The sequence below is a fragment of the Loxodonta africana genome, chromosome 4, assembly GCF_030014295.1.
Source record: "Loxodonta africana isolate mLoxAfr1 chromosome 4, mLoxAfr1.hap2, whole genome shotgun sequence".
Lineage (NCBI taxonomy): Eukaryota > Metazoa > Chordata > Mammalia > Proboscidea > Elephantidae > Loxodonta > Loxodonta africana.
Window position 1 is genome coordinate 12,873,110 of NC_087345.1, and position 19,404 is coordinate 12,892,513.

At 43.5% G+C, this 19,404-nt stretch overlaps 1 protein-coding gene across 15 annotated transcripts in view; it reads right to left on the minus strand.

Moving 5' to 3' along the window:
• TNRC6B (trinucleotide repeat containing adaptor 6B) overlaps positions 1 to 19,404 on the minus strand; it is a 300,739-nt gene that overhangs the window by 129,750 nt on the left and 151,585 nt on the right. The gene's annotated exons all lie outside the window — the stretch shown is intronic.

Here is a 19,404-nt window from a genome sequence, read left to right on the forward strand (position 1 = left end):
AAGGAGAACACATTCTGGGGTTTTGGCACCTACTTTCTACATTTCCTAGTTTATGTGGCCGGGGACTTGTTCCTAAGAGTTCTGCATGCCATTTCTTCTTATGACTCAAAAATAATTCTCCACGTGAAGTTGTCAGGAGGACTAAATGAGGTAATATGAAGTACCTGCGATGTAATAGGTACTTCACGGCCTTTCCCCCACAGAGCCTCATAGAAAAACTCCGTATTATTGGGCAATGTTTTTTAATTTGGTCACACAGAACTTCAGAGAACCTACTCAAGTTAAATGGGTCATAACTGCCAGCTTAACTGTGTCTGCCCTTTCAATGCCCCTGATCAAAAAAAGGGAAGGAAGACATGATAAAACACCAGTAAGGGGTCCATAACCTAAAAATGAGCAAGGTACCTGACCCCTTACCCTGAACTGTAGTATCAGTGATCAGGGGAAAAGAAATGAGGAATAAATAGGTTAGATTTTCTACCCTGACTTCCAAACAATGGTGCCAACTACTTCTGTTGTTGCTGTGTGCTGCTGAGTCAGTTCTGACCCTGTATGACAGACCAGAACTGCCTCATAGAGTTTCCTAGGCTGTAATCTTCATGGGAAGGAGCCCTGGTGGTGCAGTGGTTAAGCACACAGCTGCTAACCAACGAGGTCAGCGGTTCAAACCCATGAGCAGCTGCTCTTTTAAAGAAAGATGTGGCAGTCTGCTCCCTAAAGATTACAGCCTTGGAAACCCTATGGGGCAGTTCTACTCTGTTCTATAAGGTTGCTAGAAATCAGAAATGACTCAATGGCAACAGGTTTTTGTTTTTGGGGGGGTTTTCTGGGTAATCTTTATAGGAGCTGATCACCAGGTCTGTCTCCCACAGAGCCGCTTGGTGGGTTCAAACCTCCAACCTTTCAGTTAGCAGCTGAGCTCTTAACCATTGCGCCACCAGAGGCCCGAATTAATCTTGGCCTGAAAGCATTGGGATCACTTAACTCATTCATCTCAGTGGTGGGCTATTTGGCTTTTGACCTAACCTGCTCGCTCTGTCAAGTTGTTGTTGTTTAGCTGGTATTCTGCCAGCCCTCAACTCACGGCGACTTCACACACCACAGATAGAAACACTGCCTGGTCCTGCGCCATCCCCATGATCTACCGCAGGTGAGACTTTTGTGACCCATAGGACTTACACTGTCTGATTTCCAGAAGTAAATCACCAGTACAACCAAACACCTCACAAGGTCTATGGGGTTTGAGGAGGGCAACTCAGACAACTGCCATAATATAGTCCATAAAGACAACATTCTACATCTTAGTTTGGTAAACAGCGTTATGAGGTCTTAAAAGCTTACAAGCAGCCATCTAAGATACAACTACTGGTCTCTACTTGTCTAGAGCTAAAGAGAAAGAAGGAAACCAAAGGCTCAAAGAGGAAACTAGTCTACACAACCAACTGCCTACTCGAACAATGACATCACCCACCTTGACACCAGAAGAACTAGATGGTACCCAGCTACCACTATCAATCGCTTAGGCCAGAGACTCAAAAGATGGTCCCGGATATAATGGGAGTAAAATGCAGAACGAAACTCAAATTGCTAAAAAGAAAGAAAAAAAAGGTCAGACTTACTGAACCAGCAGAGACTTGATGAACCCTGGAGACTACTGCCCTGAGGTACTTGTTAAGCTTAGAACTTAAATCACTCCTAGAGGTCACCTTTCAGCCAAATACAGATTTGCCCATAAAATAAATAACATCACCCATGAATACCCTGCTCCTCAAAATAATTGTCCCGATGAAACCAAATGGTAAACATTTACTGTAGACCAGATGAGAAAGGAAGAGGGGACAGGGAAGCTAGATTAAAAAAAAAAAATAACCAAAATGAAAATCCCCAGAATGCTGATACATTGTGAAGAATGTAACCTATGTCACTGAACAATATGTACAGAAACTGTTAAATGAGAACCTAATTGCCTGTGTAAACTTTCACCAAAAACAGAATTTAAAATAAATAAATAAAGCAAGGGGAGCTGGGGAGGGGGGTAAGTAAACCACCAGGCCTTTCCTTCCTAGGCCGTCTGAATAGGGAAGCTATGCTGAAAGCTATTCAGTATCGTAGCAACATGAGCCCCCACTGACAGACACGGGTTGTGCCTGGGGTGCATGGGCCAGGAACCGAGCCCAGGTCTCCCACGTGGAAAGTGAGATCTCTACCACTGAACGACCACTGCCCTCACTCTGTCAAATACCAGCGACTAAACAGTAGGATTTAACATCTCACAGAAGATATTACTAAAAATCTATTTAGAGATAAACAATTTTAAAAATCAAAGGCGCTAATAACATGATGCACAATGGCCCATCCTAGCAGTGTTTTTTTAAAAAAGGACAAAGCCAAAAATAGTGAACCAAACAGAAAACAAAAGGTCCAGGAGTGAATCTAAAACTGCCAGCGAATAATGCCAAATGACTGAATTGCTCTGTATTTTCAACATCTGAAATATCTAAGCTTGCTTGGCAGGTAAGATTATGTGGTTCTGGTATATTGTTTCTTTTAAAACCATGAAAATTTGTTTACATTGAAGAGGTGTAAGATAGTGGCATTCTTTCCAAACTGCTTTAAAAACAAGGCCAGGCATAAAAAGGATGCAAACAAAATGCTGAGGTACCATTAATACACACTGTTGTCTTTGCAAACAATTGTCTTCCTACAGAAGGATAAAACTGTTCCCCAGTTACAACTGCAAAGCTTCTTGTGCTTCCAAATGGCCTCCAGGCAACGGTTAAAGCGTGTCTCCCCAGGGCTTACAAGGGGCCTAGACACGGAGTGAGGTCACAGGCCTAAGAGGCAGGTGGAGGGCGCAGGGCCAGACACTAAATTCCTCACTCATCTGCAAGTCTATGCAACTTAACACACGAAGGAACTCTCTCCAGGAAGAGTACACATTCCTATATTTGTCAAGCTAGGAACTGTACGCATCTCCCCAAACCACTGCAGACACTACCAGTATTTCTCAGCAGACACCACAGACAATTTTCCTTCCTCTTAGGCATCACACATTAACCAGGCTTTTGTTGTTCATCCAGTCTCTCCATCCCTCCAACTGGTGGAAGACCAGCTGCTCAGGCTTTCTTCTCTAGTTGGGGGAGGAGGACAGGTGAACAGAGAGGGCTCTGCAGCCCGAGAATTCCGAGATTCACTTGCATGTAAAGTCTTCCGTAGTTGTGAAATGTTAGGCTTTCTATGTTTCCTATTAAAGGACTTTGAGGCTTGAGCAAAGCAAGTAGGAAGAATGAAGAGTTTTATATAAAGTATACTGTCACCTAAAATATAGATACTTATCTAATAAAAAGGGGACAAAGGAACAGTTCACAGCACCTGCCCCCCATATCACCCCAAATATTTCTTCTAGAGGAAAAGTAGCACAGAAACTTCCGGAAGCTATTACAAAGCTACCTGGCCCGGAAGAGGCTTTGTGTCCAGTTTCTACCTAAGGCTAGCATAGTGCTCAAGTGTACAAACTCAGCAGCCAAGTCTGCCTGGCCTGGGTCACCTGGGTCACTTCTACCTGTGTAACCTTGGGCAAGACACTTAACCTCTCTCTGCAGCTAGCTCAGAAGGTCTTCGTGAAAATTAAATGAGTTAATATGTGTAAAGCGCTTAGAACAGTGTGCCTGACATTCATTTTAAGAGGCACACAGAACATAGTATTATCTTTCCCTTCCACTAAACCAGTTCTCGCCTTCCCCCAGCCCACACCCTTTCTTGCCCTCTTCCTCCAGGGCATGTACCTGACCCTGGTCTTACTTTATTACCAATGTGGCCTGGACTCTCATCAGCACCTCCAAAGACCTCACCCCTGGCTACCCCACACTACCTATTTAGGTCAATCCCCACTCAGCCTTAGACGAATCCCAACTGACTTCATCATGGTGACTTGCTGAAAAAAAACCTGCATAGCCAGAGATCACTACAGCTACAAATCACAGCTCTCTCTCAGCTCAGCCCTTCAAGCTGCTGGGAGGTTCTTTTTGTAGGTTCTTTTTCTTGGGTAAGGGATATATACTTCCAAATGTTTTCTCTTTCTTCCGGCTTCCTTTCCACTTAGACTTCACCTTCTATTTTACAGAGGTGGCGAGCGCCTCCCAAGAAAAGCCCTCACTTCCATTTCCAATTTGCTTGTCCCTCTCCAAGGCTATCTCTTCATCTACGCCACAAATCTCTTCCCACCCCTTGGGTCTCTTCTCTGACCTTCTCACCTAAGTTCAAGTCAACTAACTTTAGGAAATGCCTACTGTGTGCCAGTTCGCAGAGATGCCCAAGACCCAGAACCTGCCCTTACGCCTTCAGTTGTTCCTCTGTACTTGCTCCTTCCCTCCAGCCTTCCTACTCATGCTTCAGAATGTAAGCCCCAGCACACGAAGGGCTTTTTTCAGTTTTGATCATTGCTTTATACCCAGAGGCTAGGACAGCTGGTGGAGGGGGGGACGGGGGGGACGGGCACATGACACAAAAGGCACTCCATAGATATTTGAGTTAATTCAAGTCATTCTTGATTCATTTATTCTTTCAACAAATGTTCGCTGGGTGTTTGTCAGAGGTTGTGCTAGGTGTGGGGGTTACAGAGATGAGCACCAGCTCCTGTCCTAAAGCTGCTCAATGTAGCCACGGGAAGAGACACAAACACCCATGGGGAGACCCAGTGCTTGCAGCAAGCAGGAGAACAAGGTGCTGGGCAGGCCTCAATGGATCCTGATGACCTAAGCTCTTACGAACCTGAACTCCTTTAGGGCGCCCTTTCCGGCCCTAAACTCCTTCAGTTTCCCTCCTACCTAATGAGGGAGCACAGTCACGCCACAACCCAGTCTACCATCCTTCTAGGTAGATGGGTTGTTTCCGAACTTCACTCTGGAGCTCCAGACCCTTATTTCCACCTGCCAAGTTACACTAAATACCCCACAAACGCCTACAACATGTCCAGAGCAAACGTTCTGTCTCCTACTTCCCCACCCCAGACTCCTGCTCCACCCACTGAGCACCTAACTCAACTCATGGTACATCCATTCATCCAGCCTCCTCATACCCCATGGATTCCACTTCAAAGTGTCTCTAAAAGCTGGTCTTTCCCCTTTCCCTCTTTACTCTCACTGTCTTAACTTACATTCTCCAATCACACCTCTTGCTTTGACTACCTCTCTCCAATCTCTCTCCGCCTCCATTGGATTCTCAACACAGATCAGCGGAGGCAAGCTGGGTTTTTTTAAATACTACTTTCTACAAGACAAAATCCAAATTTCCTAGACAGCAGAGCCCAGTAGTACACACCTTCAACCTACCCTTCCACTCTTCTCCATTTCCTGGGCCACTCCTGTTTGTTTCTCAACTCCTTGCCTTTGTCTATGCTACTTGCTCTGCCTGAAATGCTAGCAATACTAATACTGAAATTAATACCTCACAGTGACTACAAAGCCATGTGCTCAACACTTTAAACAAATTCAAATTCATGTTTAATCCTAACAACCATTCTTTGAGGTAGGTACTAATAATAGTATTATTATTAGCCCCATTTCACCAATGAGAAAGCTGGGCCACAAAGCCTAAGTTACTTGTCCAAGTTCACACACAGCTGACCTCACTTCAGAACCTGAGTCCTTAGCCACTGCTCTAGGCTACCCCCATCTACTCACCATCCCCTTTGCTAAGCCAACTCCTATTTACCCCTTAAGACCCAGCTCAAATGTTACCAGTTGGTGAGGACTTGGCCAGGTCCCTGGGTCTCTTTCTCTGTCCTCTGGGATCCCTTAGCGTTGTAAAAAAAAAAAAAACAAAACCAGTTGCCATTGAGTCAATTCCAACTCCTGATGACCCCATGTATGTCTGAGTAGAACTGTGCTCCATAGGGTTTTCAGTGGCTGATTTTATGGAAGCAGGTAGCCAGGCCTTTCTGGCAAGGCACCTCTGGCTGGGTTCCAACCTTCTACGTTTCAGTTAGCAGCAAGCACGTTATAAGTGTTTGCACCACCCAAGGACTCCTCTCTCAGCATTGTCCTTCAATCTTTATTATAGGCAGCCTCCAGGGTGTCTTTCATTCATATTATCGGTGAGTTGCAAAGATGAAAGTCGTCTTTTTTACCTTTGTATTCCCAGAACTACACAGTGCCTGATGCACAATATATGCTCAATAAACACGTATGTAATAAACACATTCTTCCAAGTACTCAGGACGCAGATTACACACTGCTCAAACTGAAGTCTACCAAGCACGCTACTGCTTCCAAACATGCTACACAGCTACCCCAGCCTCTCCCCTCTTCCTCTCTCTGCCCTAGGGCTCTTCGTGATGAAGAGTCAGTCAAGCCCTTGCTGGTGCCACCACCCCCACAACCCCCTGATAGCACTATCGCAGCTGGGGCAGCTGGGCGCTGCTGGCTCTGCTCCCCTTGATTACAGGCGTAAAGGGCATCTAAGGAGCACAAGGAACCTCACTCCCTGGGAGAAAAAGACAGAGGGGACATTTGACATGGGATTGACAGATTTAAGGTCTTTGTTATTTTAAATGTGAGAGTGAGATGATAGACATAAAAATTAAAATATACATAATACGATGGTGAATCTGTCATGCCCATTATTTGTAGCTCATGGAAAACTAACAGGCTGGTTATAAAGTATATAAGGAATACTACTCAGAAGTGGACGGAGCCCTGGTGGCACCATGGTTAAGCCCTCACCTGCTAACAGAGAGGTCGGTTATTCAAACCCAACCAGTGAATCTTCAGGAGAAAAGATCACAGTGATCTGCTCCCATAAAGATTACAGCCCAGGAAACCCTATGGGGCAGTCCTACTCTGTCACACGGGGTCGCTATGAGTTGGAATCAACTTGACGGAACAAAACAACTTAGAATGGTGACCTACTTCCCATTTTTATACAATCACCATGACTTTTTTTGTTGTTATTATAAGGTGCCGCCAAGTCAATTTTGACTCAAAGCAACCCCATGTGACAGGAAGAACCGCCCCATAGGGTTTTCTAGGCTGTAATCTTTACAGAGGAAACCCTGGTGGCATAGTGGGTAAGTGTGACGGCAGTTCAAATCCAACAGGCGCTCCTTGGAAACTCTATGGGGTAGGGTAGTTCTACTCTGTCCTACAGGGTCACTGTGAATCGCAATTGACTCAACAGCAATAGTTTTTTTGTTTTTTTTTTTTAATGTGTACAAAAGTAGATCGTCAGGTCTTTTCTTCAGAGAAGCTGCTAGGTGGGTTTGAACCGCCAAACTTTTGGTTAGCCAGCCTTTTGGTTTGCAGCCAATCACTTAACTATCACACCACCAGGGCTCCTTCACTATGACTTTACGTCTCATTAAAGTTTGCTATTTAAGGAGTTCTGGTGACACAGCGGAAACCCTGGTGGCGTAGTGGTTAAGTGCTATGGCTGCTAACCAAAAGGTCGGCAGTTCGAATCCACTAGGCACTCTTTGGAAACTCTATGGGGCAGTTCTACTCTGTTCTATAGGGTCGCTATGAGTCAGAATCGACTCAATGGCAGTGGGTCTGGTTTGGTTTTTGGTGGCACAGTGGTTAAGCCCTCAGCTGCGATGCCAAGCAAAGTCAGTGGTTTGAACCCACTAGACGCTCCATGAGAAACACGTGGTGGTCTGCTTCCGTAAAGATTACAGCCTTGGAAACCCTATGGGGCAGTTCTACTCTGTCCTGTGAGGTCACTAAGAGTTGGAATCAACTTGATGGCAATGGGTAAACTTTGCTGTACCAAACCAAAAAACCAAACCTGCTGCCATCGAGTCGACTTTGACTCATAGTGACCCTATAGGACAGAGTAGAACTACCCCACAGGGTTTCCAAAGAGCAGCTGCTGGACTTGAACTGCCGACCTTTTGTTAGCAGCCACGCTCTTGACCACTTCGCCCCCAAAGCTCCAGTCCTGATTACTATTCTAGAGTCTACAAGTGCCCAGCACCTAAAGGAGTTGGCTTAGTTTTGTTTTTTTTCCCCACACTAATGTAAAATGGTCATCTGCTCACAGTATATTCAGAGAGAACAAAGTAATTTTTTTTAAAAGTGTGAGTCAATGCAACCGTCGTCACTGTAGTCAGTAAGCATGAAGAACCTGAAATAAGATTTATTTCTATGAGTAAAGCTAATAAAACTCAGCAAGCACACAGTTAATTGTAGTACATGCTAAGAGATGGTCTCTAATCATGATGTGGCTCCCCGACGCTGAACTTTAGTACCTGTGTGGGTCTATGGGGAAAACATTTTTAAAGAAAAAAAGTAATGGTTTTCACTACATTAAAATTATTCCAAGTTAATGAGCTCTCTCTTATTCTTAGATTGTCCTTTCTATCATAAAATATATTTTTCTTTGAAATTATGGTGATAAATGGTGAGTTTTTAAAAATGCCTTCACATGGCAAATCTAAAATCGATAACTCATGTTGGACCCCAATATTGTTTTTGAAATGTTAGTTCCCTGATGCCCAAGTCTGGGAACCCCTGTGTTAAAAAACGCCACAAGAGACTTGGGAAACACCCAACCCCAGCTTGTGTGACTAGGATGTAGTTTTAGAAAGGAACAATTGAAATGGAAAAGACAGGAAAGCTAACAACCATGCAGTTCCCCGAACAGGGCTCCCAGCATAAAAACAAAAAGACTGCTACTTTAAGAAAAGATTTTATATACATATCACTTAAGATTCCCAATGCACATTAGCATTTTAAAGACCCTAGAAAGTCCCACAGAAAGCAAAGACAAGTTTAATCCAGCTTAATCAGAAGGGAACTTTTTTTTTTTTTTTGGCAGACAAACCTATTAGTATCCTGCTAAACAGTGGGGGACGTGACACCCCAAGAGAGCATGGCTGTTCTCTGGGGTGCTTTTATCCAAGATTGGACACGTACCCTGGTAACAGATAGGTATTTTTCTACTCTGGGGGAAAGTTTCTTGAAACTCTGGAACACACACGGAACACACATACACACACGGAACACACACACACACACACACAGCTCAGCGTGTATCGCCCACTCCTCCGGCTTTGAACGGGATGCCTTGGACAGAGAAGACAACATCTCCCACATGGTGAAATAACAAATTAACATTTAAACATACGTCGTTTATGAATTTTGTTAGTGTGATAACAGTGCACTGACATCTCCACAGTCCGGTAAACTGGGAATCATTGTAGCCTGGAATATGGTGGTGACCCAGTCCCTCAAAGCTTTCTCAGACTGCAGGGAAGCAATCCTTAGTGGAACAGCAAATCAATTAGTGGGTCACAATCAGCTGTTCTGTCTTTCTTTCTTCCTTCTTTTTTTTTAAACAAAATGGACTTGAATAGAATATATCAGAACGCATTACACATAGTATCAGGAAGTAAATACTTTTGTTTCAGTGTACACCTTCACATGTGTAGAGGGCTGCACTGCAAACTGCATTTCTTACAGTGGGTCTGGTCAAGTTTGAAAGCCACTGCTCTAAGCCATCCAATTATCTAACTTCAGTTTATAGACAGAAACTTCTTGGCATAAAAAGAACAGCAATTATTTTCTGTAAGCAAAGGGGTAAAAGAAACAATGGCACCAAGAGCCAACTAGTGATCACATGCCTGTCTGCTTTGGGCTCCTGGGACAGGGGGCGAGAGATTTGCTAGGCTTGGGCCTTATGAAGACATTAAAGGCATTATTTAAACCTGATTTTCATAAAGCCGTAAGCGGGTAACCAAAACGCACTTCTAAAGGAAAACAAAAATGTAAGGGATTAATTTTCATATTGAGTTAAAAAAGAAACAGGACTTCACAGGACAGCTCACGCCCAAGACTTGTGAGGGGCACCTCACAGAAAAACAAGCTCCTCGACGTCAACTGAAACAAAATTGTGCAGCAGCTGACAACGAACACTCACCCTTCGGCACGAGCACCGTCTGGTTCCAAGCAGGAGTCCAGATCGTTTCTACCTTTAAATCCAGTTAATAACTACAAAGCAGTCTTTAAAATCAGTGAGATAGTTAATTTAAAAAAATCTCTGAATCTGCTTTTTATAAATGAAAAAGAACTTAAATTTAGTAAATATTTATTGCTCGGGCCCAGGACAGCAAGAAATACAAAGTGAGAATGACGCCTAAGAACAACCAACCCGTCTTATCACCAAAGAGAGGTGAGATACACTGGTGGAATAATTAGCCTGTGGGCACTCTTGACCCCTTATACACCTCCACCCAAGCTAAGAGGCTGCCAAGAATAATCCTAATTTCACACTTCGGGAGCCGGTGGCACAATGTTTAAGCGCTGAGCTGCTAACCAAAAGGCTGTCGATTCTAATCTACCCAGCAGCTCCGGCACTGCGGGGAGAAAAGACTCGGAGATCTGCTCATGTAAAGATTACAGCCTAGAAAACCCTATGGATGGGTGGGTGGGGAGGAACCCTCTCGGGCAGTTCTACTCTATCATATGGGGTCACTATGAGTTAGAATTGACTCGACAGCACCTAACAACACAGTAGCTGCCTCCCGTAGCCACCATCTCACTGACACCAGAGTATAAAAGAAATTTATCAAAGGGGAGAGAGTGCTCCCACTCTGAATGTTTTTTAATGTCAGCCTACACGCCTGGCATTTCAGAAATATGCCACCAACATTTATGTTTAAGAATTTCTGCTGATGTACTGTCCTGTTGATCTTTGCCAAAACAATTTTTTAAATTCCTGTTTTAAATTTTGGAATCTGTGTGTTTTTATAAAAAGTTCCATTTCTCACGTATAAAATTAGGGACTGAACCCTTCCAATTGTACAAATTCCACTCGGGTAACCCAACATGAGTTCTGATGAACACACCGCCATGAAATGCCCTGAGATGGTAAGAAGCCGTGTTGGTATTTCCCAAGCGCACATTAGCTGTAGGCTAGCTTCCTCTGTAAACCTGTGCTGCCCCACAGAGTAGCTACGTGAGGCTAAGCGCACACCTGCAACGGGGCTAGTGAGGCTGCGAAAAACCGATCTTTCACGTTATTTCATTTGTTTTAATTTGAAATTAAATTTAACGACTGATATTCATTTCCATGGCTGGAGAACTTTGGTATGTTTATAAAAACCCGGTTGAGTCGACTCTGTCAACTGTAAATTTTATAACATCTGAAGATTAACATTTCCAATGAAATCAGGCATTTCCAATGAAAATTTAACATTCAAACTGAAATGCGTTAAGTGTAAAATACACACTAGATTTCAAAGACCTGGTATGAAAAATAGAACGTAAGACAACTCACTAATATGTTAAAATAGATTACATGTTGAATTGATATTTTGGATATACTGGGTTAAATAAAATGTACATTACTAAGATTAATTTCACCTGTTTCCTTGGCGCCTGGAAAATTTAAAATAACACATGCAGCCTGCATTCTTTTTCTACTGGACAGTGCGAGCATGACCTAATGATTCCCAAACCTTTCCCACTAGAACACCTCCCAACACCGAGTTTGGGAACACTGCCATAACTGGATCCTCTTCCTTCCTGTTCGTCATCTAGAACTGCTGACCACACCCGTGATTGAAAGTCCTTCTCTTGTCTTCAGCGACTATCAATGTCCTCCTACACAATCACCTTTCCTGTCATCCCATCCCAGGTCCTCTTTCTCTTCTTGTCCCCAAGGCCCTGTTTCTCAGCTCTCTTTTCTATTCTCTACACTCCCATTCCCTCAGCTTCAACTATCACTTTGATGTGGAAGCTTTCCAATCTTTCTCTGCTTCTGACCTCTTTCTCCAGCCACAGCTCCCAGCTGCCTGCGAAACAGTTCCACCGGAAATCCCATCAACTTTTTACACTCTGTGTGCCTGACCTGGGATTCACCACCTTCATTTCTGTTGAAGATTTCTGTCCTTGAAGCCTGGGGTCTCTGCTCCCTCTTCTAGTCCAAGTGCTACAATCTTATGGCAAGTCTTTTCACCCTGGTGGAACAGTAGTTAAGTGCTACAGCTGCTAACCAAAGGGCTGGCAGTTTGAAGCCACCAGGTGCTCCTTGGAAATTCTATGGGGCAGTTCTATTCTGTCCTATAGGGTTGCAATGAGTTGAAATCAACCCGACAGCAATGGGTTTTTCTGGTTCATAACAGTCCTTTTGGCCCCAGCCGCCTAACTGCTGAACTCTAAATTCTCCCCTTCCAGTGCCAGGTGCTAGCCAGTGGATTCCAATTCATGGTCACTCATGTGTTTCAGAGTAGAACTATGCTCCACAGGGTTTTCAGTGGCTGTGATCTTCAGGAATGGATTGCCAGGTCTTTCTTCTGAGGCACCTCTGGGTGGATTCGAACCAGTTTTTGGTTAGTAGCAGACTGGTTAACCGTTTTCACCCCCAGGGACAAATTCTTCCCTCCATCCCCCACTAAATTCTCCTTTGCCCAATATGCCATGTCAGTATTCTTAAAATTCCACTTTGATTATACAACTATCAAACTTTCAACAGTTCCCCACTGTCTACTAGCCATGCAAACTACTCACCTGGGTGTGATGCCCTCGCCTCTGGAGGCCTCTGTCCTCCAGCTTGGCTACATACATCTGACCTCCACTCAATCCCTCCCTGAACAGACCTAGTGCTCCTCTGCCTTCCTCCAACTGGGATGTCCTGCTCTCTGGATCTACTCATTACAATTCTGCCCCATCTTTCAGGCTCAGCTCAAATACAAGGTCCTCAAAAAGCCTTTCCTCCCTCAAACTCCTTGAGTATTTCTAATGGCAACCACTATAGTACTGGAGGCATATGGACTTTTCTTCTTTATGAAACAGTGTCCTTGTAACTCTTCACAGCACCCAACAGAACTTTACATTGCACACTGTAGGTATGCCATCTTTGAACATCTTACCAAAGAAATTAACTTAAAAAGGAAAATCTTTGTAAACCTGGGACTCCTGATGATTCTCAAATCATCTCCAGACCAGATCTCAAGTTCTCTAGATCTTCCATCTAGATGTCTCAGGATTCAGTAACTCCAAAACTCAACTTGTTATCTCAACTCCACACCTGGTCCTCATCTAAATGGATCCTAACTCAGTGAACGGTACCACCATCTGCCCAGTGGCCCAGGTCAGAGACACAGGTGTCATCTTTGACTCCCCCAACCCCACCTTCTCATACTCAGTAGTCAGATCCTATGAAAATCCTTTTTCTAAACGTCTCCGGAACTCATCTACTTCCTTACAACTCAGCTGACATTTCACCTGAGATTACTGCAAATATCGTCTGGTTTTATACTCAACCCTCCAGTCATTTCCCAAATACAACAGGAGTCATCTTTCAAAACTCCGGCTAAAACCCTCCAATTGTTCTCAAAATAAAGACTTCAGGCAGGGCTTCTAGACTCTTCTCCATCTGGTCAGGGTTTACCTTTTCAGCTTCATCTCTCATTTCCGTTATCATCTCTTCCCTTAAGCACATCACATTTCAGCCATGTCCAAGCACTCTAAATGTAGTTCCCCCAAACACGCCAATGTGCTCCCTTGCCTCAGGGCCTTTGCACAAGCTGTTCCCTCTACTTGGGTTAGGTGTCCCTCCCTTATAATCACCCAACACCCTGAGCACTAGCCAACCTCCTCCTCACATTTACAGTTACCTTTCTAACTACAGCCTTGGTGCCTGGAGAAAATCTTCACGCTACTCTATGCTGATACTTAGCCCAATACCTGGCACCTAGCGGGTGTTCAATAATCTGCTGAATGAATGAGTAAATACATCACAATTTTCTGGGTTTTTAAAAAAAAAACAAATTCCAAGGTCAATGAAGGAAAGCCACTTCTGTATCATCCAAATCAACGGAACACCATCGCATGAAGGGGGCAATTCGTGTAAATTTTTTATTTTATCTATCTTTTGAGTCAAAATATTAATGGTTTGGTTAAACAGAATTCACATGTGTGGGCTCAGAATAATCAAACTGAAGGAAAAACCACTGTATTGTAGTTTCTCCTTTGCCTTTTACACTCTAAGATCAGTTCATTTGAAATACTGAGAACCTTCTGATGCAAAACACAGAATATGTGAAAAGCAGCCAAGCCAATGTGGACACATCACAGAGGCAGAGCCTGAAGGAAACTGGAGAGCATGAAAAGATGACCTCAGACCACAGACATGAACGTAGGGATTTTAATAAAAAGAAAGGGCTCAACAGGGCCCTGTCCTTGTCCAGGCTGATGCTTGGAGAAGTCAGTGCACGTGCTCCATGAACCTGGTAGTCATGAGACGTATATACTTCACGACCCTGGCAGTCAGATGCACATACCTCATGACCCCGGTAGTCATGAGAAGCACATCCTCCATGACCTCAGTACTCGTGAGATGCACACGCTTCACGACCCCAGTAGTTATGAGATGCACACGCTTCATGACCCCGGTACTCATGAGATGCACACGCTTCATGACCCCAGTACTCATGAGATGCACACGCTTCACGACCACGGTAGTCATGAGATGCACATGCTTCATGACCCTAATAGTCATGAGATGCACACGCTTCATGACCCTGGTAGTCATGAGAAAGAACAGAGGCATTCTGTGGGGTGATAAAAGCCTTTCTGGTTTATTTAGCAAAGGGGAAGGAAACACTAAGCAACAAATGTGGTGCCAGGCCATTACGTACAGCATTTCCTTCATGCTTCACAACAACGTATTATCCCCATTTCACTGAAGAAGAAACTGGGCTCCAGGGTCACATGAACTTACACTCAGGCCTAACTCACATACATTCTTTAATTGAAAACATACCGTGGGTACTGCCAGAAGAAAGAACAAATTAGTCTTAAAAGACACAGAAGGAATGTATTTCAGTGTTAGAATACAGAATGCTCCCGAGAAGCAAGAATGGGAAGACTTGGGTTCACTTACTTCGGACATGTCATCGGCAAAGACCAAGAGTTAGAAAATGAGTTCACGTCTGGTAGAGGGTCAGCAACAATGAGGGCAAGTCTCAGTGAGATGGACTGACACAACAGCCACAACAACGGACTCGAACACAGCACCGGTCACGAGGACGGCACGGGACGGCGACACTTCATTCTGCTGTATGTAAGATCGCCATGAGTCGGGGCTAGCTCAATGGCAGCTAACAGCTTCCGCCAAGCCCCGTTTGAGATGCTGAGGCTACACAACGTGAGCAAAAGACAGACAAGGTCTCTGTCCCCATGAGAGCTTATAGTTTTATGGGGAAAGATGCACCATCCACAGATAACATAATTTCCGATGGTGATATTATTAACGGGTATTAAAAAAGTAAAACTGAGGGACATGGTAGAATAACTAGAGCGGTGACTTTAGGTTGCAAGGTTCCCAGACAGAATTCAAAAGACAGTTTTGCAAGGCTAAAGAAAAAAGATAAAGTGACTATCATGTCAAATCTTAAAAGAAAATCTCTGGAAGTACCAGAAGTAAAAATTACCCATCATTCCGATTATCAGTAGAGATCATTAGGTGAAGAGAACTATAGTTAACCCAGTCATAAGCCAAAACAGAAAGTTAGATATTCACCAAACAGCAAACATTTCCACATGAACTAAGTGGCTGTTCAGGGCCATGGGTCAACCACATTAATCCTCAGATCCCCAGAACCTACAAAGTACCTGACACATATTAGGGGCATAATAAATGATTCCCGAATGAATGTATGAATTAAAGAAGGAAGGAGCACATGTTAAAAAGATCACGATCATAGGTTTAATCCCTTTTCAGGCCAAGTGGCTTGGATTCACTCCCCCAGACTCCACCTCCAGTTTTAAGCAAAAGAAGCAGGTAAGGGAAGTCAGAACAAAACTGTGCTGGGAAACAATTACCATACGCTGCCCTCTCTCCAGCCAATGTCAGAGACCCCCATCTTCAAATCACAAGTTCTAGTATGCAAATGATGACTAAAAATTAATAAATGGGTAATCACTGAGCTTCATTAAATAAGGCGCTCCGAATGCATATACTCAGGATACTTCAGTACCAGGTACTTGCTCTAAATACCGCACATGTACCACTAAGGTGTCCTGAGCTGTTCACAGGGTACCTTCCCTGCCAGACCTGAACCTCCTTGAGGGTAGGGCCAAAGTACCTTAGTCTTTGTTGCCCCAGGGCCTTGTCCAGTACAAATCACAGATAGTCAATGACTGTGCTACCTGAGTTATAAAAATTAAACTCCTTCAGTCATGGGGCAGTTGGGTAGGGGGAAGGACTACCCCTTACTACTATTACCTGCCTGGCCTGGTCTATCGAACCTGAAGCTCTCATCATCACAGAGGACTACTTCAGTGTCTCTTGTAGAGTTGAAGAGCTGGAAAAGCCTTAGAAGTCTCAGTTTCAATTTTCAGAAGCTTATTTTTAAAGAATTGTCTAGTGGTGATAGAGAATACCAAATGGTCATTCAACCCTGAACAACAAGGGCTGAGTCTGCACCATGTATCGGAGATGTCAATGCTTCCTTTCTGGGAACCAGATGGAAGGATGGAAAAATAAAAAGAAGATGCCATTTGTGATTGATAAATGCCATCAATTTTTGTGATGCCTCAGTCAAATCTTAATAATGAGGCTGTGACATTTCCTTCTGAGACTGAGCAGTGTAGTGAATAATAACAAGACAATAATACCACAGACTTGGAAGAAAGACTTGGCGATCTACTTCTGAGAATCAGCCAATGAAAACCCTGTGGATCACAATGGTCAGATTCACAACAGATTACCGGGATGGCATAGGACCAAACCAGGCAGTATTCTGTTCCGTTGCGTATGGGGTCGCCATGGGCTGGAGGACCGCTAACAACAACAGCATAATATCACAACTAGACCAGGATAAGGAAATGTGGACAGAAGGGAGAGCTTTAGTAAGGATTATACTTATATATTTATATTATATTTACTTTCTCCAGTAAGAAACTTCCTCTGCATATGCCACCTCATTTTTAGAAAGCAAAACCACAACACGCAAGTTCTAATACTCCTGGGCTTTGCTCTTCATAATGTCCGCTACAACTCTAAAGTTCCTAAGGCTTCATTTCACATTACCAGCAGAAAGAAAACTTCAACAGACGCACAAATTAAATACTATCCATCTGCACACTTGATTTATCACTCGTTTCTATTTGTGTCTGAGCTGCCTTGGTTTTGGTGTGCCATAGGATTGGCTCTGCGGGAACTAAGACCCAAAATGGCAGCTGGGCTTCTCAAACTCAACCGGAGCCTGAATGTTTCCTATCCACGAAACCAGGTCCTATTTATCTCACCTTTCAGCCCGGCTGGGAGAAATGTGTATTTGTAAAAACATTTCAAAGACTCAGATGGCATTCTGTTAATGTTCACTATATGATCCTCCTTTCTGCCTGACAGAGCATGGCCCTACTTCTGGTTCCTCTGCTCTGTCAACTAAATTAACCTGCCATCCACATGTTTACACAGTCCACAAAAACAAGCTAATGGCAAAACATGGAAAGCCTAGGTTTCTCTCTCTTGCAAGGCCAACTTAGGAAATGGGCGTAAAATGAATCATCTCACAAGTAAAGCCCCAAATCAACGCTTTCATTTTCAGAAGAAACAACAACAAAAACCAGAGCTCTTATTTTTTCTTATGTCCACCACAGAGCCACATTTCCTAGCACTAAGGTAATTTCTATGTCTTTTTCTTTTAAATCCACGCTGTAAAAAATTTAAAGAGCCAAATTTGTAATGTTTCCCTCTTACACAAAAGCTGAACTTACACCACCAAAAAAATTTACACTTCATCTAAACAGCCACTTCTCTGCTTACTGCCATTACTAAAGCAAAAACAACAGTATTTTTAAAAATAATAAAATACTTGCTCTTTAGAAGACAGGGAAACTTTAATTATGTATTCAAATGCAAAGTCTTTTTGTTAAATTAGCGTGAAAGTCCCTTCATCTACACACAATTGGTCCAAACAGGCCGTTTTCAGCACTAGAGGCCAATCCATTTTAACAGTGAATAAAGCTTTTGAAAGCACTACACACCCTCTTCCTGACTGTCAAATTTTCAAAATGGTCCAGCGTTTTTTTCCATTTTATTATTATTTTTAACACTTTCAGGCCCAACAAGCATCTTATAATTAGATTAATTAAAAAGGCAACAACAAAAAACGCTGCTCCCTTCTGATAAAAATTATTCCATTTACGCTTAATTAGCTTTAATCCAAGGCTACATAATGATGGGGATATGACAATTCAACCATCTGCATATTTAAATGCCTTTCCTAAACTATACTTTGTAACAGATTTAGAAGAACAGTCTCTTTCTCCTGCCAATATGCCACCCCATAAATCAGGAGGATACAAATTAGGGGAAAAAGGAAAAAAGAAAACAAGGCCTCTCCAAGCCAGGGATATGCTGGGGCTGGGGTGGGGTAATTTACCCAGGGTGGGGGCAGCTCACCCACAGCACCACAAACTACAATCCTCTCAGCCCACCAGACCGACAGGCATTACATCACACACACGACGATAGGGGGAGGTAGCTGGAGAAAGCAAGTTTTCAGCTTTTTTCCCTCCGTGCTGGCAGGCTTCTAGAATCCTGCATCAGGAGTAATGGAATTTAACTTCGGGCACTGCACAGTTTCAGGGTTACTAATAAGCACACGTACAGCTACTTATTTATGGGGCCCTAAATGACCATTTCACAATGGATACAAGGCCAGAACAGGCAGCCAAACGCACGCTGAATTTGTGCTGAAAAGCCCACTTACGCATCTACATAAAAATCAAATCGAAATGTTATTCAGTAGGAAATGGAGACCGATCTCCTGTGAGAACTGGAGAGAGAAATCATTCTGAATCGGGCTGAGGAGCTGCTTACGTCTTTAAAACACCATGTTTACAAGACAGTCCTAACATTTGGTTCAAAACACGATCAAAATAAAAGCGCATCTGGCTGCACATTTGAGAACAGAGACCTGGCGCAAAGGAGCGCGCTCAGAAGGGAGGGCTGATCCCCCAGACTGCCTGCCTGGGAGGTTTGCAAGCAGGGGAATCTACAAACCCCAACCCTCCTGGTGTTCACTCGCCCCCAACCTGATGTTTAAAATGTATCAGGTCTTAGTTTAGGTTTTACATCTCTCTAGGAAGGACGGCCCCGTTTTTAAAAAAAAAAAAAAAAGCTTTCCCGTTCTGGCGCTTGCCCTCCCAGATCCTTTGTCGGCCTGAGCAGCCGAAAGAATGCAAACCCATTTATATTTATGCAAATTTTTGCAGCAGATTTAAGGGGGGAGGGGGGAGTCTGTGTTTTCAAAAAAAACCTCTTTCTAAATATCCAGTTTCCAATTACAGCTTCATTGATTTGCAAGACAGAAAAGAGGCTGAAAGTCTGTACAGAAATTAAAAGTGCAATTAAATCACTTCCAAATTTAAATATTTTACCGAAGCGTTTCCA